Consider the following 17,634-nt stretch of genomic DNA (forward strand, 5'->3'; position numbering starts at 1 on the left):
TCCCCTGTTTCCTCCCTGGATAATGCCGGTAGAGTTACGATTTTTTTCCTGAATATCTATGGCCACTATTAGCATGTCCCTATGTTTTCTTTTTTTTCATAATTTTACTATTAAAAAAGATAAGAACGTCCAAAAACCCAAAAAAATGGCAAGATTTTCCTCTGTGTTCAAACACCCAGAAAAGAAAACTGGCTAAAATATACAAAAAAAATAAAACATAGGAACACAGCTCAAGCCATGCTTTAATTCTTAATGAAAAAAGTACTTAAATCGGTTAAGTTTTGGAGAAGGAATCAGCGGACAACGAATCGAAGATTTTCTGTTCTTTTATTAGAACTTTTGTCGTGTTGTCTCTATCGCGCTCTGCGATGGGAGACTTGAGATTGGCGAGACAGCCAATCTTCAAATACCTATTTTCTTTCATTAACGGGACTTTATCAAAAAAATAGTACACGGAACAAGGATGGCAAGATTCTTGATCTAGTACTAGCAAATGTTCCATGTCGAGTAAATGAAGCTCTCTATAGCATAAGTAAGATAGACCCGTATCATCCTCCTCTCGAAATAGAAACTCAATGGAGTGTGAATGCTCCACGGCAAGAGAAGACACAACGATCTGATTTTAATTTCTATCGAGCTGACTACCCTAGCATACTTAAAGCATTGAATGACTTAGACTGGCATGATGCCTTTCTCCAGTGTGGGAATGTTGACGAAATGGTTTCTGCCTTTTACTCTAAACTTAATGTTATCATTGAGAAACACGTACCTAAGCGAAAGCCTCGGAAATCCAAGTATCCCGTTTGGTTTACCAAAGACTTGATTATGTTATTAAAAGAAAAGGACAAAATTAGACATAACATGCGAAAATTTGGTAATCCCCGTGATAGACTAGAATTTGAACTGTTACGAAAACGTTGTAATAAATTATTATTAACTTGCCATAGAAATTACATACATACTGTAGAATGCAGTGTTAAATCTAATCCCAAAGCCTTCTGGGCATTTATAAAAAATAAAAAAAGTTCTAACTACTTACCTTCAATTATGTGTAAGGACGACGAAACAGCAACAGACGATACAAGTGGCGCAAACTTGTTCGCCTCTCATTTTAAATCAGTATACTCGAACAATTTTCCTGAAAACACAACTCCAGAACTTTTCTCGCTTAACGAGCATAAAACGAAATACTCTAGTATACTTTCTCGTATAGTTTTATCTGAGTTTAAGATCATCAAAATTTTAAAATCCATCGATCCAAATAAAGGAGCGGGACCAGATAATATACCACCGCTGTTCATTAAAAGGTGTGCAAAAGTGTTGTCACTTCCACTCATGATAATATTTAATAAATCTTTGGATACTGGTGTATTTCCTAGTGAGTGGAAAAAAGCGAGAATCGTGCCAATATTCAAGAAAGGAGACAACAGCAACGTTAAAAATTATAGGCCTGTAGCTATCTTGTCTTCATTTGCTAAGATCTTCGAGTCTCTGGTCTGCGATTTTCTGACAAATCATTGTAAAAATTTAATCAATGACTACCAACATGGGTTCCAAAAGAAAAAGTCAGTGATTACCAACCTAGTCGAATATTTGACACCCATTTTCGAGGCTATTGACAATAAGAACGAAGTCGACTCTGTTTATACCGATTTTGCGAGTGCGTTTGATTTGGTTGATCATGCGTTACTGTGTTGCAAGTTGAAAAAACAATATGGCATTCGGGGCAGGCTACTCGACTGGTTCGTTTCTTACCTTGGCGGGAGAGAACAAACCGTAGTGGTAAACGGACATGAATCTCAAAAATATTTTGCAACTTCTGGCGTTCCTCAAGGTTCGCATTTAGGACCAATATTGTTTTTATTGTTCATCAACGATATTGCATCTTGTATACACCACTGCCGGTGTTCTTTGTTCGCTGATGATATGAAGATTTCAAGAGTTATTAAATCTTCATCCGATTCCTTTTTAATTCAATTAGATCTTGACCGTATCCACCAGTGGTGTCTTGACAACAAAATGGAATTAAATGCCTCCAAATGTCGCCACATCAAATTCTCAAAGAAAAAGAAAGTTTTGCCAACTTGCTACCACATAGACAATTGCTCAATTGCACAAACACCGGAAATTCGCGACTTAGGAATACTAATTGACTCCAAACTAACTTTTGTGCCACATTTTGACTACATGATAAAGAAAGCATCGAAGATGTTAGGGTTTGTCAAGCGTAACTCAAATGACTTTAGGCGCACTGACACTAGGATTCTATTGTATAATAACTTCGTACGCAGCATATTAGAATTCGGTAGTATTGTTTGGAACCCCTGTTATGAAGTCCACTCCCAACGTATCGAATCGATTCAGAGATCTTTTACGAGACACTTGGCATATGTAACCCCGCAGATCAACAATAAATTGCAATACAATGACAGACTTTCAGTTTTTAAAATTGATAAATTATCAGATCGTAGACGCATGCTTGATCTGGTATTCCTGAGAGATCTTGTCACAGGTTCCACCCCTTGCCAGGAACTGTTACAAACCATAGGACTAGTAGTACCCAGGCCCAATACTAGGATAAGGCAGAAGCCTTTCTTTAATATTCCCAGGCATAAAACTAATGTCGGCAAGAACGCTCCTATAATAAGAATGATCAATTCATATAACATCTGGCATAAAGTATATGATTTAGACATTTTTCATGATCGCTCCACAACCTTTAGGAAGAAAATTTTATGTTGCTAAATTATTAAATATTCATTGCATTTTTAATTTATAAATAATTGTATACTTATTTTATTTTTTTTTGACAATTGACATTTCTTTAATTGATGTATGTAACTATTGAGTAATAGGTAACGTATTTTTTTTAAGTATCTATTGTAATTATAATTGCAATTTATTGACATGTGAATTTGGACATTTTATATTTTTTGGACATTTTTTTTTTGAGTGTAAATTATTTTTTTTCTGACATTGTCTAATTTTTCTTGTAATTTTCATTCTCTCATGTAATAATTAATTGTAAATTAACTTTTCTAGTTGTTAAGTCTTGACTAATGTTGCGTTGTGTTTTAAAAAATAATGTTGTGCATGTCTTTAATTGACATGAATACTGAATATAGACCTAAATGTTAGTTATTTAAGGAAGCTTGTATTCATTTTGTTGACATGCCTTATAAATAAATAAATAAATAAATAAATAAATAAATAAATTTTCAATTTCTCTCGCCCCTGGTGTATCCTCTTAAGTGTAGCTTATTAAATTCTCTTCCAATATTACCAACATTCCATATTAGGGTAACAAAATGTTGAAACTCGAATAAAATATTGTAGATACCACGAGTTTTTTCAAACAATAATGATTACCCAAAAACACGAAAATCCAATGTTTTTTTTGGGCAAGAATAATTCCCGAGGGACGGCCGTCGGTTACCCAGCATTTACATTTCATCGCTACTAAGTCTTTTGTGTAAAAATAACACTGTAAATCGAGAGGCGCCGAAATTGTTTGGGCGGAAATTAAAGGTCTTCTAAACTGCCGGAAGCGCCATATTTGAGAGCCCGTTATCCGAAATTGAAGAAGCGTTGCTTGGTTTTATCTGATCGCTGGGTGGAATTTTGTTATCTCACACGTTTTTTTATAACCAGCAAATGACCCACATACCCACCACTGCAACTCCTGTGTCGCCAGGATCGACAGTAACCGACCAAGCAAACCCTTTGATAAGACAAGGGACAAGCTAAATCTGTCTTGGGACCTTAAATTAATCAGAAGAAAGGTAGGAGTAGGAGATAAACAATTTTATCTAAAGATGTATGTACTATGTATAATTCAATGAGATTAATAGGCATGATGACTATTTTTTTTCTTCTTGGTAATTAAAGGACCATTCAAAAGTAGAAACATCAGTGAAAGATTTAAGATATCACAATTCAAAAATCTAATAAAATAAACCTTCTCGAAATGCTCCATACAAATTACAAAGTGCTACGAAATTATGACGTCATCGTTTCGTAGTTTGTAGGCATTGGGGGAGAACTTGTTCGATATTGCGTTTATGAAAGTGGTTTCATAACAAAAGTTGCTTTTAATTGCATAAGTTATCGAATGGTAAATAAATAACTAGTTAATTTACGTAAAAAAAAATCGACTTATCTATCGAACTTTAAAGGCTCATAACAAAAATAATAGAAAAGTTATCAAGCTAATATTTTGGCAATACTTATTTTTTACCCTTGTATCTTTATTTTATTTAAAAAATCAGCTGATCTTTGACCTTGTCATCATCCCTATTATCAAAACTGCCTCACTAAATAAAAATAGAGCCGTTCGATACTTACAAAAATTGCTGCTTGTTTAATTCACCAGAAATCTGGAAAAGAAAGAAAAATATTATTATATTATAATTTTATCATCAGCTTAGGTTGGTTGAAAATACTATATTATATTATCATACTTTGAATCTCAGATACAATGGCGACTTTGTCGCTTGAGCTTTGCGTTTGCGCTACACTACATGTAGCAGTTTATGCCATCAGAGGAAATAAGCAGACGGTTGACCTACATAATATTTGGTCGCACTATGTCAAGTCAAGCCGTCGGGTGGGCTTGATATAACCTGACGCTATTAAGTAGTACCAACGACTCGGTCGAAAGCTATAAAGTACCAACGACCTGGAAACCTCGACCGTTGTCGACAGTTATTCCATTTTTTATAGCCGTTCCCAATAATTCAATCTATCTCTGGTTTGACATACGAGTGATACGACCGATCGCAGCTAACATTGAATCGACATAAAATTTATGTGTCTAATGTCTAATATGAGCTATTCCTATCTCTAGTAGGGCAAAATAATAATAATAATAATAATAAGGGGGTGAAGCCGATTCTTCCTAGTTAGTATCCCCGGGCAACACTTGGGTGCGCCACCCCACTCTCTTCGGGGTGAGGTACCCACGTGGCTGATCATCGGTTCTTTCTTTCTATTTACTATCGTTTCATCGTCTTTTTATTCGTCAATTCTTGTTTTTTCATCAAGTTTGGTTTTATTTTGTCTAGTTTTCACCGCCTTTGTTTCGTCTTATACTGTCTTTCCCGTTAAGTTAACTCTTCCCTTTAGGTACAAACTATAATAATATGTGATGCGTCTAAGAAATCGAATTATACCCCAGGCGGGTACCGGAGCTACAAGTGATGGAGAATCCCGCCCTGGGCCTTCGGGCCCAGGCTGCCCTGCGTATTCTGGGGGGGGGCACCGTATCGCAAAATAAAAATATCATTCATAACCAGGATAACTCATCAGCTTGTCTGTCACCATTATCATCACTTTTTTCATCCCCACCATCATCACCTGCTTCATACCTCATTGCAAACGTATCCAGTTCATCAAATTCATCTTTCTCTACGCTGACTGAAAATACTGTGGATGTTGAGCAGAAGGCTACATCAGCCAAACTTACTGCTCCCATCCATGGAACAAAAGGGTGCAAGCGCAGAAAATGGAGTAATGACATGAACGCTTACATAATGCACCAATATTATGTGTTGACTAAGCTAGAATCAGATACTAAATCATACGTCACTCAACTACATGATTCATTTTCATCCAAATATCCTGAAATGGCCGCTACAAAACAAAGAGTTAGTGATCAAAGACGCGCAATAGTCAAAAGACAACTTTTAACCAAGGAAGAATTGTTAAAGATTAAAAAGGAAGCAGAAAATATTTTAAAAAGTGAATTAAGTAAAACTATAAATACAACACAACATACACAATCTGAAAGAATGAGGTGGTCAGCCGAAATTAATGAAATAATTATGAAAAGTTATTACCAAGTCACAAAACTTGAAACTGACCTTACAAGCTATACACCTTTGTTGCACAAAGAAGTAATAACTAAATGCCCATCAATAGCCCATCTTTCGTGTCAACGAATTGCAGATCAACGCAGGTCCATTGTAAATAACCACCTTCTCACAGATGACCAACTTAAAAGAATCCGTGAAGAAGTAAGATTAGAACTAGAAACACACACTACGCAAAACACAACACAAAATATTGAAGACGACCGAACCATACAAAATACAACATATTATGACAACACTTTAATTCTAGCAGAAACAAACCCAAATAGCCCTCATCAATCTGACAATATTCAGACTGAAAAACTATCTACTGAATCGCAGAAACAAATAGGAGACCTGTTTACTAAAACATTTCATACATTTAAAAACACTGACCCAACTTCGCGACCATCACTTCCTAAACTCAAACCTACCAAAAAATTAGCTCTGATCGTTAATCACTTAAATAAAAATATACTGCCGAATGTTCTTAATAATGACACAGATTTCATCACTCTTCAGACATACATATATACTGCAGCATACACCTCAGTAACTTCATGTGGCGTAAAAATAAAACAGAATGCACAAAGCGACAGAATACATACAACACCATGCTGGCAAAAACGCCTTGAAAACAAAATAGGTGACCTTAGAAAATGCATTGGAAGGCTTACTGAATATTGCAGAGGAGTTAGAACAGCACGCCTAGAGACACATATTCACAAAATAAAAGAAAAATACAAAATTCATACACAACACGAAATAGAAAACACTGATAACATACATTTTTTGGATACATTGAAACAAAAACTCAACTCACTATCAAACCGACTAAAAAGATATAAAGAATGTACATTAAGAAAAACGCAAAACAATCAATTTATTAATAATGAAAAACAGTTCTATAGAAAACTCACACAAGATCAAACTAATTTAGAAGATAATCCTAACAAAGTTACACCCTTACCTGAGGCCATGCATACATTTTGGTCACAAATTTGGTCAAACCCAGTTGAGCATGCGCCAAACGACTGGATTGCAGAAGATAGGGAGAGGCTTATAGACTTAGCAGAAATGACGTTCGAACAAATACACATAGACCAGATGAAAGCAATTATAAATAGAACTCACAATTGGAAGGCTACAGGGTCCGATAACATACATAATTTCTGGTATAAGAAACTCTCGTGCACACATACACTACTACACAAACATATAAACGTATTCATACAATCAGCCGACATCATGCCTCCATATATTACACAAGGGATCACGTATATGGTTCCAAAAGTCAATTCAGACACAGAAAACCCAGCGAAGTATAGACCTATAACTTGTTTACAAAACATCTATAAAATTATTACGGCATGCATAAGCGAATTAATTTATAATCATACACATAAGAATAATATTCTAGCAGAGGAACAAAAAGGTTGCCGAAAGAACAGCCAAGGTTGTAAGGAACAACTTATTATAGACTCGGTGGCATCACAGCAAGCATTAAAACAGAAGCGTAACATTTATACAATGTACATAGATTATAAGAAGGCCTATGATTCTGTCCCGCACTCTTGGCTTATTTACATTCTTAAACACTATAAAATCAGCCCTACTATTGTAAATTTCCTTCAAAACATAATGTCACAGTGGAATACTAGATTAAAAATTATGAATTCTAACAAAACTATCGAAACAGATTATATTCCAATACGTAGAGGAATATTTCAAGGAGATTCCTTAAGCCCTTTGTGGTTTTGCTTATCACTTAATCCTTTATCCCACATTCTCAATAAAAATAGCATAGGGTTTAATATCAAACACAACCGACAGCAAACATCACTTTCACATCTCATGTACATGGATGACATCAAACTCTTAGCTAATACACAAAAGGACCTTGTCACACTGGCTGATCTAACCCAAATATTTTCAAATGACATTCGCATGGAGTTTGGGATAGACAAGTGTAAGATTCAAGCTATAAATAAAGGCAAAGTAGAATATACCGCATACAAACTAAATAATGAAGATATCATTGAGTCTGTAGATCCGGTGGATGGTTACAAATATTTGGGTTACAATCAGTCAACACAAATTCATCATAAAGACACAAAAAAATTACTGCAACAAAAATTTAGAGCAAGATTACACCAAATTCTGCACACACATCTTAATGCAAAAAATTGTATAAAAGCCATAAATACATACGCCATACCCATACTTACCTACTCATTTGGTATCATACGCTGGAACCAAACTGAACTTAAAACCTTACAAAGAATTATTAACACAGTAATGACTAAACACCGGAAACACCACCCTAGGGCCTGCATTCAGAGACTTATTTTACCTAAAAACGAAGGCGGTCGAGGAATTATAGACATTGTAAACTTACACAACAAACAAATAACACTACTCAAAAAATTCTTTCAAAATAAAGCTCACACATCGACACTCCACAACACTGTATGCCAAGCAGACAATTACACACCTCTACAGCTCGCAACAGACAAACAAATACACATTTACACCAGTCAAGAAAAAATAGATACATGGACACAAAAATCGTTGCATGGACGACATCGACTTGATTTGACTAATGATACCGTTGATAAAATTGCATCAAACGCTTGGTTGAAGCAAGGCGAACTGTTTCCCGAAACGGAAGGCTTCATGCTAGCGATTCAGGACCAAGTGATTGATACAAAAAACTACAGAAAACACATTATTAGAGACACTAATGTTGTAAGCGATCACTGCCGTCATTGTCACAAACAGTCAGAAACCATACAACACATCACAGGCGCTTGCTCATCCATCACCCAAACAGACTACAAACATCGACACGACCAGGTAGCAGCAATCATACATCAGATACTCGCACACAAATACAACCTCATCACAGAAAAATTACCATACTACAAATACACACCCCAAATCATACTAGAATCACCCGACTATAAACTATACTGGGACAGGACAATACTGACAGACAAGACCGTACATCACAATAGACCTGACATTACTCTCCATGACAAACAGAATAAAATAGTTTACCTCATAGATGTAGCCATACCTAATTCTCATAACCTCACTAGCACACACACAACCAAACTCACAAAATACACAGACCTGACGATAGAACTCAAATCACAGTGGAAAGTGAACACAGTAAAAACCATTCCAATCATCATCTCAACTACGGGCATCATACCTAAAACACTACACACATCTCTCAAAACACTTAACATACATCCACTCACATACATAACCTTACAGAAAGCCGTCATCTTGAATACATGCCGAATAGTCCGGAAATTTTTATCGATAAACTAATTTAACAATTACGTGCAGTTGCTTGGTCACAAGCCCGCAACTGCAGTAGTTACCCCGCAAGGGAGAAAAAGAAAAGAAATAATAATAATAATAATAATAATAATAATAAGGGGGTGAAGCCGATCCCTCCTAGTTGGTATCCCCGGGCAACACTTGGGTGCGCCACTCCAAAATAAGTGAGGCACCCAAGTGGCGGATCGTCGGTTCTGTCTTTCTCTTCGCTATCCTTTCAACACCTGTTTATTAATTAATTCTTGTTTTTGCGAAGTTATGTTTTTGTTTCATCTATCTTTCACCACCTTTATTTCATCTCTTACTATCTTTCAATTTTAGTTAACTCTTAATTTGTTTTAATATGGATTATATGAAAATATGCGTCTACGAAATAGAAATATACCCCAGGCGGGTACCGGCGCGGAAAGCAAAGGAGAATCCCGCCCCGGGCCTTCGGGTCCGGGCAGTCCTTCGTATTCTGGGGGGGACACCGTACCGCATACTTCTGTCCAGTCTAATACTGTTACAGATAACATTGTGCCAAGAAAGAGTACAATACAGTCATATCCATCTTCACCTACCTCATCCATCAGCCTGTTTTCATCGCCTTCTTCATCACCAAAATCTTACAAGTTCGACACGAACTCATCCTCATCACGATCACATACATTATCACCTATGTCAGAAGATGCTGCACGGGTAGCATCTGCTATTTACCCCGCGTCCACCTCTGACATCACGCTGTCTACGAGCACCTTACAAAATAATTTACCACATCTCGTAGACCACAATATTCCACAATCACATCTTAGTAACACACCAACAAGAAGTGTTTTGCAGGACATGCTTCCTCCAACCACCCTCGCTGGAAAATGTAGGCAACGGATGAAATGGACTGACCTAATTAACAAAGAACTTCTCCGTTGTTACTACATCGTCACATCATGTGAAACAAACCTTACATCTTTCAGACCACTGCTTCATCAAAAATTCATAGAATCATTCCCGGAACTAAGCCACATATCAGAGCAAAGACTCGCTGATCAGATTAGAGTCATCCATCGTAATAATAGAATACCTGCTCATGTCCGTGAACAAATAAAACAATCAGTATCTGAAACATTTGAGGAATCTAATAGCCAAAACACTTTGCAGGATATAACTTCACAAACTAGCCTAGTGTGTAACATACAAACGAACAGTCAACGTCTAATAGATGACTCGTCTTCAAGCCATACAGCTACCTTAATCTCACATCCACCACTCACTCTTCCAACCCCTTCTGATATCATAGAACACGTAGTCATGCTAGATTCAGATGATACTATACCGTCCATAGATCCCAACCCTACAGACAACCAAAAAATTGAAGACATTTTTAAGGAAACGTTAATTAAATATGCCGGCACCGACCCATCCCTTAGACCCATAATCCCTAAACTTCAAGTAACACGAAACATAATTAAAACAGTTAATGTATTGAACAAAATAATTAGTAAGCATTTAGAAGAAAAAGTTACGCCTGATATAGATGAAATCCATAGTACCATATATTGCGCAGCTTTAACTACTACGACTTTACATACGACTACAAAATTAATTAACCCATCAGAACAAAATAAAACTTTAAAGACAACAGATTATATTCCAAAATGGCAGTTACGAATTGAAAATAGAATAAAAAATCTACGTAAAGAAATAGGGCAACTCACACAATATCTCAGTGGAAACCTTAACGCCAAAAAACGGCAAAAAATAAACCCCAAAAATTACACGACAGACCAATTAGTAGATCAACTAGATAAATTAAAACAAATGTTACAAGCGCATTCAAAACGTTTACGCCGACTTAAGATAAGTAATGACAGAAGAAGACACAATACACTATTTTTAAATAACCAAAAAGTATTTTATCAGAATCTCAACTCAGAAAATATTAAAATAATACAGCCACCAAATATAGAGGAAGTCAAAACCTATTGGGAAAGTATATGGTCAAAACCAGCCCAACACAATGACCAAGCCAGTTGGATAGCTAGCGAAACACAAGAATACCAAAACATAAACATAATGCCAGAAATAATAATTAATAAAGAGGATGTAACGTACGCTATAAAGAAAACCCTAAATTGGAAGGCCCCAGGACCTGACAAAATTCATAATTATTGGATTAAATATTTCAGTGCTACACATCACTACATAGCAAATATTTTTAATTATTTCATTCAAGACCCACAGACAATACCAGCTTTCCTCACGCAAGGAATTACATATTTGAAGCCTAAAGACAATGATACAACCAATCCCACAAAATACCGTCCAATCACTTGCCTACCAACGCTATACAAATTATTGACATCCATTATCACACAAAAACTAAACACCCATATCATACAAAATAAAATTATCCCGGAAGAACAAAAAGGATGCACTAAGGGGTCTATGGGCTGTAAGGAACAAGTAATAATCGACACAGAGATTCATAATCAGGCTAAACAAAAGCGCAGAAACTTATATTATTCATACATCGATTATCAGAAGGCGTTTGATAGTGTACCGCACTCATGGCTAATACACGTTTTAAAAATTTATAAGGTTGATATTAAATTAATTAATTTCCTACAATACCTAATGTCCACCTGGTCCACCAGGCTTACCTTAAGAACAAATGAAGAAAATCTCTGCATTTCCCCAATAAAAATTAAACGCGGCATATTTCAGGGTGATTCGCTCAGCCCCCTGTGGTTCTGTATAGCTCTCAACCCACTTTCTAAAATACTCAGTAAATCATGCCACGGTTATACACTAGATAAGCTTAATAATATAAAAGTTACTCACCTGCTATACATGGATGACTTAAAACTCTACGCAAGTGACAGGCAACAGTTAGAACATCTGCTAAAAATTACTGAAAAATTTAGTACTGATATTAAAATGAAGTTTGGAATTGAAAAATGTAAAATTAACTGCATTAACAAAGGCCATCACACACAAACAGAACCGTTAAATTTAGAGTTTCAAGAAGGAATGATAGACAGTATGCAAGCAATAGATACATATAAATACTTAGGATACATACAAAGCATTACAATAAATCACAAAGAAATTAAAAATACATTAAAATCTAAATATAAACAGAGATTAAATAAAATACTAGCCACTCAATTATCTGGTCGGAATAAAATTAAAGCCATTAATACCTACGCCATACCCATTCTAACATACTCATTCGGTATCATTAAATGGACAGACACAGAACTTGAAACCCTTAATACCACAACGCGAATGCTATGCTATAAGCGTAATATCCACCACATCCACTCAGCAGTCGAAAGGTTTACACTGAAACGAAAATTGGGAGGCCGTGGTATCATCGATATAAAAAATTTACACTACAGCCAAATAGATAATCTCAGAACATATTTCCTAAATAAAGCTAAAACAAGTCAATTACATAAAGCAATAGCAAATCTCCCCCATAAAGGCACACCTCTCCAGCTAAACAATGACCTATTTAATGTAAAGCACAAGATATTAAAAGACGCTGATAAAATACAGAAATGGAAAAGCAAAGCGCTGCATGGTAAATATCCTCATCATCTCGAACAAGACCATGTAGACCAAATTGCCTCATGCAGCTGGTTAACCCGAGGCAATATCTATTCTGAAACGGAGGGCTTTCTAATAGCGATTCAAGATCAAATAATAAAGACACGCAATTATTCGAAATATATTCTCAAAGAGTCAATAGATACAGATAAATGTAGATTATGCCATCTTACTACCGAAACTATAGATCATATTACCGGGGGATGCAGCGCACTGGCCAATAAGGGATACACACACCGACATGACAACGCAGCTAAACACATTCACCAACTACTAGCCATTAAATACAAACTCATCGATTCACACACCCCATACTATAAATACAAACCTCAAAACGTTCTTGAAAATAGCAATGTAAGACTCTATTGGGATCGTGACATAGTCACTGACCGTACCATTCTCAGCAATAGACCAGACATAACATTAACAATTAAACCTGAAAAAACAACTTACCTGATAGATATCGCCGTCCCAAACACCAACAATCTAAAACAAAAACACAACGAAAAAATACAAAAATATATTCCTCTCGCCGATGAAATTAAACAAATGTGGCACCAAGAGGCTGTAAAAATTATCCCCATCATCATTTCCTCTACTGGAGTAATACCGAAGACCCTCGCCGCATCTCTGAAAACTCTAGACCTTCATAAAAACACTTATATCCAAATGCAAAAATCTATCATCATCGATACATGCTCATTAGTTCGCCGTTTTCTAAACCCATCCTCATCTTTCCTTACACCCCAATCATAATACACCTTTGATATCATAATGAACCAGGTTACTTGGCTTATGCCCGTGCCTGAGTCATCTCCCCGGCAAGAAGCCGAGACTACTCTTCTTTTTCATAATAATAATAATAAAAAAAATTGACGCCCAAAAATCATTACATGGACGACACCGCCTTGATCTTACCAATAATGCCGTTGACAAAATAGCGTCAAACGCGTGGTTGAAGCAAGGCGAGCTCTTTCCTGAAACAGAAGGTTTTATGCTGGCTATACAGGATCAAGTAATAGATACCAAGAATTATAGAAAACACATAATAAAAGACAGTAACTATAGAAGTGACCATTGCCGACACTGCCACAAACATCCTGAAACAATACAACATATAACAGGCGCTTGCTCATCAATCACACAAACAGATTACAAACATAGACACTGGCTGTAATTCTTAATACATGCCGAATCGTCAGAAAATTCCTGTCGATTGCTTGATTTTCAACTCAAGCTGAAGCTGCTTGGTCACAAGCCCGCAGCTTTAGTGAAATACCCTTAATGGAGAAGTAAAAACTTAAAAATATAAATAATAATAATAATAAATCATTTATTTCAGACTAAGTCCATAATTTGTGAGTAATTACAATACTTAAAAACTATGTTAGTAGACATAATAAAATCCAATCAATTTAAATATCTTTTTGACCTGTTTGCGGCACTAGGTACATGCACATGTATAAGTACCCAATGGCGCACAATGGGACAGTCAAAGTCACTAATTATTCTAAGAATGATGTTGGTGCTGTCACGAACTCGCCTCATCAAGGAGGCAACCCGCTTGCGTATAACGGCTTGGAAGCCATCGGTATGCGCTTGTGCGAACATATTTGATGCGCTGCAGAATCGTGGCAGCCCCAACATCACTCTCAGTGCATTGTTATATTGAATTCGGAGAGCGTTGTAAGCCCGCTGCGTGTAGTTGACCCACAGATTGCACGTGTACATACTTTGGCAAAAAGCTTTAAAAAGAGTTATTTTAACTTCTGCACTACACCGTGAAAATCTGCGGGCCAACATATTGCATCGGACTGCCATCGCCCTCCGCCCTCTCTCCAAATCTCTATCGTCCTTCAAATCCTCGGTCACAATGTGACCAAGATATTTGTACGTCGATACTCTCGTAAGAGCCATGCCATTTAGCGTCACAGTCGGTACTAAGTCTACATTACGTCCCTTTGCTCTAAAGATTACAAGATTACTCTTCTGAACGTTGTAGACAAGGCCGTGTGACTCCGCATATTTCTCACAGACAACCATCAGTCTTCGAAGTGCTGCGATTGATGGACTCAGCAACACCATGTCCAAAACTAAAACCAGAGATATCAAATATTGGGAACGGCCGTTAGGGTTCATCCATAAATTTTAGGCGAATTCCTCCATAGATTGTTAGGCGAATTGTGGGTACCGCCACATCACTCCCCCCCGAAGACCTGTGGTATTCTTCGATGCGCTTGTGTTGTCAGGTGTGGGCCGAAGCTACGCGTGCAATGAACAGCTGGAGAGGGACCCCGTGCTCTGCTTGCTGACCGTTCGTTGTAGCCTATGGCTGCCCCGTTCAAGCTAGACGCGGGTTCGACCGGCGCGGACGCCCAACGCGGCTTATGGTCGAGGCGACCCGGTTATGCTTGATGTCTTCTGACGTGGTGCGGATGGGCGGGGAGTGTTGATGATGATTGATGTCCAGAAGGATGCGTGTTCTTGTCGGTGGTCACCAATTTAACGCTGTTGTGAAAAGGAAGATCTTCCGACCGAGCGAGATAGCATGCTCGGTCAGGCCGAAGCCCACTGACGTCATCTCAGACGTTGTATTATATCTTGCTGTTCTCCGAAACTTCGATAGCGCGATGCAGGATTGTTAGGCGAATTGTGGGTACCGCCACATGACCACTTGTGGCTTGTGGGGGTGTAAAAAAATCATGAAAACTGACATACTTTATAAATGGTCCTAAGAAGGATTTACGAAATATGAACAGCGTAGGTATGTCGTTTATATTCGTAGCTAGACGTGGTAATCCCATGACGTATGTATATGACCGTGTAATCCCCTTAGCTATCGATTGAGTTTCATTACTCGATCAAGATTAATAGCGAGCTTACGTAGTTTAGTGTTTGATCAATAACTTTAAATGGGAATTAGCGTCGCCTCCAATAATATCTAGGAGTTTACGAACAATATAGTATATTGTTCTGTATTATAATACACAGCTTACTGTATTACAGTACTGTGTATTCTGTATTGAAGATGGATGAAGTGGGTAAGTAACAATAACGTCGTGGGATACCCTCAAAAAGTAACAATTTGATCTTTTTTTTTTGCATAAAAGTAAGCTTTAGGACCGGGAAAATTATTAGCAAAAAAAATTTGATTTTATGTGTAGCCATATGAGATGGATGATTAAATAGGTAAGACGTAAGTTACAAGGTGTGTTCTCATTTTGAGGGAAAAAGTGAGTAATTACTAATTGCCCTTATGTTATAAAATGTTAGTTATATTATTATATCTATGGACGCTGCACACCACGTCAGTCTAGCCCCGTACCAAGTACTTGAAGGACTTGTGTTACAGGTACCAGACAACGGAAATATATTTAATACTATTACACTATACATATAATTAAAGAATTTTATAATATTACTAGCTGTCCCGGTGAACTTCGTGTCACTTAAAAACCTTCCCTGGACTTCTACGAATATTTTAAGACTAAAATTAGCCCAATCCGTTCAGCCGTTCTCGAGTTTTGCGCTTAGCAACACATTCAGCGACTCATTTTTATATTATAGATGATACACATATTTAAAACACATCCATGACCCAGGAACATTGAAAACTTTTTGTTCCGTTGGCGGGAGTCGAACCCGCGACCCCCGGCATGAGCACCGACCACGCGCTCAACCACTGCGCCACAGAGGTTGTCAAATTATAATATCTTATATCTTTAAGCGAGCAATTCTTGTATATAATTATGTATAAGTATATGTAATCGGAATCTCGGGATCGGCTCCAACGATTTTCATGAAATTTAGTATACAGGGTGTAACAAAAATAAGTGATAATACTTTAGGGTGTGTACGTGTTCCTTGTAGAGAGTTCACTGTGAAAGTAGCAGCGCTGAAAGACCAAAATTTTTTTTCACTTTTGTATGGGGAAACTCATGACGCTCGAGCTCTTGCCCATACAAAAGTGAAATTTTTTTTTCGTTTTTCAGAGCTGCTACTTTCACAGTGAACTCTCTACAAGGAACACGTACACACCCTAAAGTATTATCACTTATTTTTGTTACACACTGTATAGCACGGGTTTCGGGGGCGATAAATCGACCTAGCTAGGAATCATTTTTAGAAAATGTCATTTTATTCGTATTTTATCGAATACCGAGCAAAGCTCGGTCAAATGATTATTAAATAGAAAATATTTAAACAGTATTCATTTTGATATTTTATTTTATAATATAACTAGCTGTCCCGGCAAACGTTTCTTGTTTCTTTGACTAAATAAGTATGTCACCATGGCAACGTCCATCGCTATCCCGTCGCACAGACAATGGTTGCCGTCAGTCTCAAGTTGTAATATTTTACTATTATTTATTCAACAAATGCACTTATCAATATAATAAGTACCCAGTAGCCGATTCTCAGACCCACTGAATATGGATATAAAATTTGGTTAAAATCAGTAAAGCCGTTTCGGAGGAGTACGAGGCCTAACATTGTGACACGAGAATTTAATATACAGGGTGTAACAAAAATAAGTGATAATACTTTAGGGTGTGTACGTGTTCCTTGTAGAGAGTTCACTGTGAAAGTAGCAGGGCTGAAAGACCAAAAATTTTTTTCCACTTTTGTATGGGGAAACTCGTGACGCTCGGGCCCTTGCCCATACAAAAGTGAAAAAAAAAATCATCTTTCAGAGCTGCTACTTTCATAGTGAACTCTCTACAGGAAACACGTACACACCCTAAAGTATTATCACTTATTTTTGTTACACACTGTATAAGAAGATTAGAGGACAAACATTAACGTTGTGTTCCATATTTGCAACCTTTGCTACCCATCTCAT

The 17,634-nt window shown here is 37.0% G+C and overlaps 1 protein-coding gene across 3 annotated transcripts in view; it reads right to left on the reverse strand.

The window, feature by feature from the left end:
- Nucleotides 1-17,634, reverse strand: part of LOC121728857 (CD151 antigen-like) — a 213,450-nt gene that overhangs the window by 59,229 nt on the left and 136,587 nt on the right. For 2 of the 3 annotated variants that reach the window (XM_042117165.1, XM_042117166.1), the window contains one exon: nucleotides 4,345-4,376. The gene's annotated coding sequence lies outside the window, so the exon portion shown is untranslated. Of the gene's footprint in view, nucleotides 1-4,340; nucleotides 4,377-17,634 lie in introns of all 3 variants that reach the window. The other variant, XM_042117167.1, reaches the window with a different exon arrangement.

This window comes from Aricia agestis, chromosome 7 (assembly GCF_905147365.1).
Source record: "Aricia agestis chromosome 7, ilAriAges1.1, whole genome shotgun sequence".
Lineage (NCBI taxonomy): Eukaryota > Metazoa > Arthropoda > Insecta > Lepidoptera > Lycaenidae > Aricia > Aricia agestis.